Source organism: Oryctolagus cuniculus, chromosome 20 (genome assembly GCF_051225735.1).
Source record: "Oryctolagus cuniculus isolate XC-2025 breed Fujian yellow rabbit chromosome 20, ASM5122573v1, whole genome shotgun sequence".
Taxonomy (NCBI): Eukaryota; Metazoa; Chordata; class Mammalia; order Lagomorpha; family Leporidae; genus Oryctolagus; species Oryctolagus cuniculus.
This window is the reverse complement of record NC_142886.1, coordinates 35,863,495-35,870,477: the sequence shown is the minus strand read 5'-3', so window position 1 is coordinate 35,870,477 and position 6,983 is coordinate 35,863,495. Positions and strand designations below refer to the sequence as shown.

The 6,983-nt window shown below is 46.3% G+C and overlaps 1 pseudogene; it reads left to right on the top strand.

Annotated features, from left to right (window-relative positions):
• Positions 1–3,433: 3,433 nt before the first annotated feature.
• On the top strand, positions 3,434–4,953 carry LOC149120136 (pre-B-cell leukemia transcription factor 2 pseudogene; annotated as a pseudogene).
• Positions 4,954–6,983: the final 2,030 nt, after the last annotated feature.

Sequence of the window (6,983 nt, the reverse complement as noted above, 5' to 3'; positions counted from 1 at the left end):
ATTCTGTCCCGGTTGCCCCTCTTCCAGGCCAGCCCTCTGCTGTGGCCAGGGAGTGCAGTGGAGGATGGCCCAGGTGCTTGGGCCCTGCACCCCATGGGAGACCAGGAAAAGCACCTGGCTCCTGGCTCCTGCCATCGGATCAGCGCGGTGCGCTGGCCGCAGCGTGCCGGCCGCGGCGGCCATTGGAGGGTGAACCAACGGCAAAAAGGAAGACCTTTCTCTCTGTCTCTCTCTCTCTCACTGTCCACTCTGCCTGTCAAAAAAAAAATAAATAAATAAAAAAAAATAAAAAATAAATAAATAAATAAAAAATCCACATTGAGTGGATTTTTGTGTAAGGTGTAAGGTAGGGGTCTTGCTTCATGCTTCTGCACGTGGAAATCCAGTTTTCCCAGCACCATTTATTGCATAGACTGTCCTTGCTCCAGGAATTGGTTTTAGATCCTTGGTCAAATATAAGTTGGCTGTAGATGTTTTGATTGATTTCTGGTGTTTCTATTCTGTTCCATTGGTCTATCCATCTGTTTCTGTACCAGTACCATGCTGTTTTGATTACAACTGCCCTGTAGTATGTCCTGAAATCTGGTATTGTGATGCCTCCGGCTTTGTTTTTGTTGTACAAAATTGCTTTAGCTATTCGAGGTCTCCTGCATCTCCATATGAATTTCAGCATCATTTTTTTCTAGATCTGAGAAGAATGTCTTTGGTATCTTGATTGGTATCGCATTGAATCTGTAAATTGCTTTTGGGAGAATGGACATTTTGATGATGTTGATTCTTCCAATCCATGAGCATGGAAGATTTTTCCATTTTTTGGTATCCTCTTCTATTTCTTTCTTTAAGATTTTGTAATTCTCATCGTAGAGATCTTTAACGTCCTTGGTTAAGTTTATTCCAAGGTACTTGATTGTTTTTGTAGCTATTGTGAATGGGATTGAACTTAGCAGCTTTTTCCTACCTTTCAACACAGCCATACCACTCCTTGGAATTTACCCAAAGGAAATTAAATTGGGAAACAAAAAAACGGTCTGCACCTTAATGTTTATTGCAGCTCAATTCACAATAGCTAAGACCTGGAATCAACCTAAGTGGCCATCAACAGTAGACTGGATAAAGAAATTATGGGATATGTACTCTATAGAATACTATACAGCAGTAAGAAACAATGAAATCGAGTCATTTGCAACAAAATGGAGGAATCTGGAAAACATTATGCTGAGTGAAATAAGCCAGTCCCAAAGGGACAAATATCATAAGTTCTCCCTGATCGGTGACAACTAACCGAGCACCAAAAAGGAAACCTGTTCAAGTGAAATGAACACTATGAGAAATGGTGACTTGATCAGCCCTTGCCCTGACTGTTGATGAACAACTCAATACGTTATCCCTTTTAGTATTTTTGTTTGTTTGTTCTACTTAATACTATTGGTTTAATTCTGTAATTAATACACAGTTATTCTTAAGTGTTGAAACTTAACTGAAAAGTGATCCCAGTTAAATATAAGAGCGGGAATAAGAGAGGGAAGAGATGTACAATTTGGGACATGCTCAAGCTGACTTGCCCCAAATGTAGAGTTAGAAACATACCAGGGGATTCCAATTCAATCCCATCAAGGTGGCATATACCAATGCCATCTCACTAGTCCCAGTGATCAATTTCTGTTCACAATTGATCATAATGATAGAACTAAGAGTCAACGGGATCACATAAACAAGACTAGTGTCTGCAAATACTAACTGATAGAATAAAAAAGGGAGAGAATGATCCAACATGGGAAGTGAGATACACAGCAGACTCATAGAATGGCGGATGTCCTAAACAGCACCCTGGCCTCAGAATCAGCCCCTAAGGCATGTTGATCCAGCTGAAAAGCCCATGAGGGTATTTCAGGCATGGAAAGCCAAGACACTCTGGCAAAAAAAAAAAAAAAAAAAAAAAAAAAAAAAAAACCTAAATGAAAGATCTCCGCGAGTGAGATCCCAGTGGAAAGAACAGGTTATCAAAGAAGGAGGTACCTTTCTCTGAAGGGAGGAGAGAACTTCCACTTTGACTACGACCTTGTCTAAATATGATCAGAGTTGGTGAACTCAAAAGGCTTCCATAGCCTTGGCAACAAGAGCCTCGGGTGATTACTGATGCCATAAACAAGAGTGTCAATTTGTTAAGTCAACAACAGAGTCACTGTGCACTTACTCCTCATGTAGGATCTCTGTCCTTAATGTGCTCTACAGTGTGATTTAATGCTATAACTAGTACTCAAACAGTATTTTTCACTTTGTGTTTCTATGTGGGTGCAAACTGTTGAAATCTTTACTTAATATATGCTAAACTGATCTTCTGTATATAAAGAGAAATGAAAATGAATCTTGATGTGAATGGAAGGGGAGAAGGATCGGGAATGGGGAGGGTTGCGGGTGGGAGGGAAGTTATGGGGGGGGGAAGCCATTGTAATCCATAAGCTGTACTTTGGAAATTTATATTCATTAAATAAAAGTTAAAAAAAATAAAGTCTCAGAAATAAAATACCCATTGCAATTGTACATGGTCTAGATACTCAAAAACAATAACTTTACATCAGCAATAATAACTGGGAACCCGTAACATTTGTGCTGGGTATCTGCAGTAGGGGTTAGGTGCCCAAAGCTGAGTAAGAAGCTGTGATCCTCCCAAATTTGTTTGGTTTAAATTGGAGCCGAGAACACTCAGTCCTTGCAGCTGACAAGAATGGCTTCTATGTATCAGATAAAACCCATCCATTACTCCAAATTATTGGTTTAACTTTGCTCTAGATCTAATTTTTTAAACAGGTATCTTCAAATTTCATTCGCTTTCTGAAACATGTCAAAATGATAAGTTATTTGTTTAGTATTTCTATGTTGATTCCAAGAAAAAAATTGTGCATCACACTTTATTATGATTTTGCCAGATAAATTATTAAGTTAACAACCAAAGTTGCAAGTAAATATTTTTGAGCAAATACATCTCAAAGTTTCTAAGGCTCCCAACATCAATTTTGGTCCCTAAGTTGTAAATTCCAACCTTTTACTTTACTGTTCACATATGAACCAAAAATTCTTCTATTAGATTGCCTATTGCTAAAACTGAATTCCTCTTAAATTCCTCTAAATCCTCCCTGAATATTGATTTTAAAAACTGTTAAAAAACTCAATGAACTCCTCTCTCTCCCTCTCTCTCTCTCCGGCTCCATTTTCTCCGCCGCCAGGGGCCGGGGTCTCCTGTGGGGGCCCAGCTGGTACCCCAGGCCTCCCTTCAGTGCTGGGGTGAACCCCCGGGGAGCTGGGAGCTTGGGACGGGGAGACGGGCGGGGGTTGGGGCGGAGGGAGCAGCGGCCCAGGCGAGTTTGGGGGGGAAGTAACCAGGCGGGGGGAGGGGCGGAGCAGGGAGGGGGCCTCAGCCCCCCCCCCCCCAGCTATGGACCAGCGACTGCTGGGGCCGCCCCCTCCAGGCGGGGGCCGCAGGGGCCTGGCATTGGTGGGTGGGGAGCCTGGGGGCCCTGGCGAGCCTCCCGGTGGCGGAGACCCCGGTGGGGGTAGCGGGGGGGGGGGAAGCAAGACATCGGGGACATTCTGCAGCAGATAATGACCATCACGGACCAGAGCCTGGACGCGGCCCAGGCCAAGAAACACGCCCTAAACTGCCACCGAATGAAACCTGCTCTCTTTAGAGTCCTGTGTGAAATCAAGGAGAAAACCGGCCTCAGCATCCGAAGCTCCCAAGAGGAGGAGCCGGTGGACCCACAGCTGATGCACTTGGACAACATGCTTCTGGCAGAGGGTGTGGCTGGGCCCGAGAAAGGGGGTGGAGGGGGGGACTCAGCAGCTGCAGCCGCTGCGGCCTCTGGGGGCGGCGTGTCCCCTGACAACTCCATCGAACACTCGGACTATCGCAGCAAACTTGCCCAGATCCGCCACATCTACCACTCAGAGCTGGAGAAGTATGAGCAGGCATGTAATGAGTTCACGACCCACGTCATGAACCTGCTGCGGGAGCAGAGCCGCACGCGGCCCGTGGCACCCAAGGAGATGGAGCGCGTGGTGAGCGTCATCCACCGCAAGTTCAGCGCCATCCAGATGCAGCTTAAGCAGAGCACCTGTGAAGCCGTCAAGATCCTGCGTTCCCGCTTCCTGGATGCCAGACTTCAGCAAACAGGCCACTGAAGTCCTCAATGAGTACTTCTACTCACACCTGAGCAACCCATACCCTAGCCAGGAGGCCAAGGAGGAGCTGGCCAAGAAGTGCGGCATCACCGTCTGTCTCTCAGGTCTCCAACTGGTTTGGCAACAAGCGGATTCGCTATAAGAAAAATATTGGGAAGTTCCAAGAGGAGGCGAACATATATGCTGTCAAGACCGCCGTGTCAGTCACCCAGGGGGGCCACAGCCGCACCAGCTCCCCGACACCCCCTTCCTCTGCATGCTCTGGCGGCGCCTTCAATCTCTCAGGATCCGGAGACATGTTTCTGGGGATGCCCGGGCTCAATGGAGATTCCTATTCTGCTTCCCAGGTGGAATCACTCCCACACTCGATGGGGCCTGGGGGCTACGGGGATAACCTCGGGGGAGGCCAGATGTACAGCCCTCGGAAATGAGGGCAAACGGCGGCTGGCAGGAGGCCGTGACCCCATCCTCAGTGACATCCCCAACGGAGGGACCAGGGAGTGTTCACTCCGACACCTCCAACTGATCTCGCCCCTCAGGGTCACGGGGTGGGGCTGTCACCAGGCGACTCGGGAAGAGGACGTGGGCATCCGGAGGACAAACCCCAAACACAGGAGAAGCACAAGACAGAAAAGAGCAGATGGGGTTGTCCCCTCCCAACAAGACTGAGTGCTGGGGGTGCTGACCACGAGGCAGGGAGAATGGGGCCCCTGATGGGAAAGTGGGGTCTGTCTCCCCGATTTCTCCTCTTCTCTTTTTTTCTCTCCCTCTTTCATATACAGAAACCTATTTTTCAGACCCCCTTTTCTCCCACCTCTCTCTCTCATACACCCACATTCAACTATTCTGTTTCTCTGAGCCACACCTCCCTCCCCCCACTTCCCTTCTTCCCCACCCCACTTATATGCTCTGGAATCTGCGGAGACGCCAGCCCTGCCCAACCAGAGATGCCAAAAATGGGGACACGACTGGACAGAGGACATGGGCCACGCCCCCCGTGCATCCCCACCCTGCCCCTCCAGACGGCTTCATTACCTCATACGCAGCTCATCTTAAACCAATAGAATCGCTTGGTGGAAGAGTGTCTGCCTCAGATATCTACCTCTGAGGGAGTTTCTGCTACTTTAGGGAGTTCTTGACTGGGCTTTGGGGTTGGACTTTTTTTTGTTTTTTGTTTTTTGTTTTTTTTTTTTAAGGAAAGAATAAGAAGTCCTGGGATCCATCTGTAATTTTTTTTGTTGTTGTTTCTGATATTTTGGTTTGTTGGTGTTGTTGGTTCTTAATTTTTAATCTAGTTTGGGGAAGTAGGTTTTATATATATATATAAAGATATATTCCTTTTTTAAATTTTATTTCTCACTTTCCTATATTAGGGGTGATAGCAGCCAAAGGGGTTCTGGTAAGAGAAAGGGGAACAAGCAGAATTGGTGAAAGGGCCCCCCCCCCCCCCCCCGTGCCAGGCCTGGCCATCCTGAAGGGAGTTTTGCAGGGCACCGCAGTGCTGCCTGCTGGTGCAAGCGGGCCGCTGGTGCTTCCGGTTTGAGGCACTGAGGTGTGGGCCCTGCTGTCCTCCTTACCTCCTTCCCACAACCCCTGGGCAGGTCTGGACTCAGTGATTTTGAGGCATTTGAAGATGCCACCTTCCTTTAGATGCATCTTTAATTAAAAAAAAAAAAAAAAACAACTACTATTTGCAAATTGGAGGTGAACGAATCGGGGAGGGGGTTATTACCAAATATGTTAGATATGGGTTGGGGTGCTTATATGTATATCTCCCTCAGTTTCCCCAGAAATGTATCTTTTTTGTTTCTCATGCCAAAATCAAGGGGGTGGGGAGAGGAGGGAGGTTGCAAAAAGCCAGGTATGGGGGGGAGAAGTAGAATCAGCACTGTCCCGTCCTTGGTCCTTGGCCCTGAACCCTACCACGTGATCCCCTCAGACATCCTCAGGATTTGACAAAACTGTCAGCGGGAACGTCCCCCGTCAAGGAACTGGGCAGAACTGTGGGGCAGGCTGGGAGTGTGATGGGTGGGGGTGGGAAGCACGGGCCGGGGGCAGTTCTCTCCTCACTTGTAAACTTGTAGTTTCACAGAAAAAAGGAAAAAAAGCCACTCAATTTTAAATAAAGAAATTTCTTTAAAAAAAAAAACTCAATGAAGAAAAGAAAAACAGAGAAAGGATTTCGCTGATAAGAAAGAAATATTTGTATTTATTGTATCTGGCACCCCTTAGTATCGCCTAGCCTTTTCTTTTTCAATTAGCTAATAAACTCCAGAAGCTAGAATGAGTAGTGATGTCAGAGAGAAGGAAGGGAGGGAGTAAGAATACAATGAGCCGAGTTTCTAGGTTAGATATTTCTTAGAGTTTTTGCATTTACGTCTTCTGCTTATTAAGATGTCTAGGTGAGGTTTCTTTTGAAAAAAAAAAAAAAGTGTTCATGAGCTCAGAATGTTTGAAAACACTAAATAAACCATCTCGAGATAGCACTTCTCCCGAGTCTGTGTGTAACACACACGAGATGAGGACTCCTTATTGCTTTCCTTGCTTTTAAGGCAGATATCACTTGACTGATTTAATCTCTTGATTTCTGATAGAGCCTCAGAATCCTTCTTAACCCAGTCTTTCAAACAAACTACAATAATTGGGCAGTATTATCAAAGCACCATAATCCATCTTCTAGCCCTTTCTAAGGACTTCTTCCTACTTCCATGCCTGTATCTTGATGTGCACTAGAGCATCTTGATCGCTGAAGGTTTTCCCTGGGGTATCATTCTCGGCTCCGTGTCTCAGTCTGAGATCTAAAA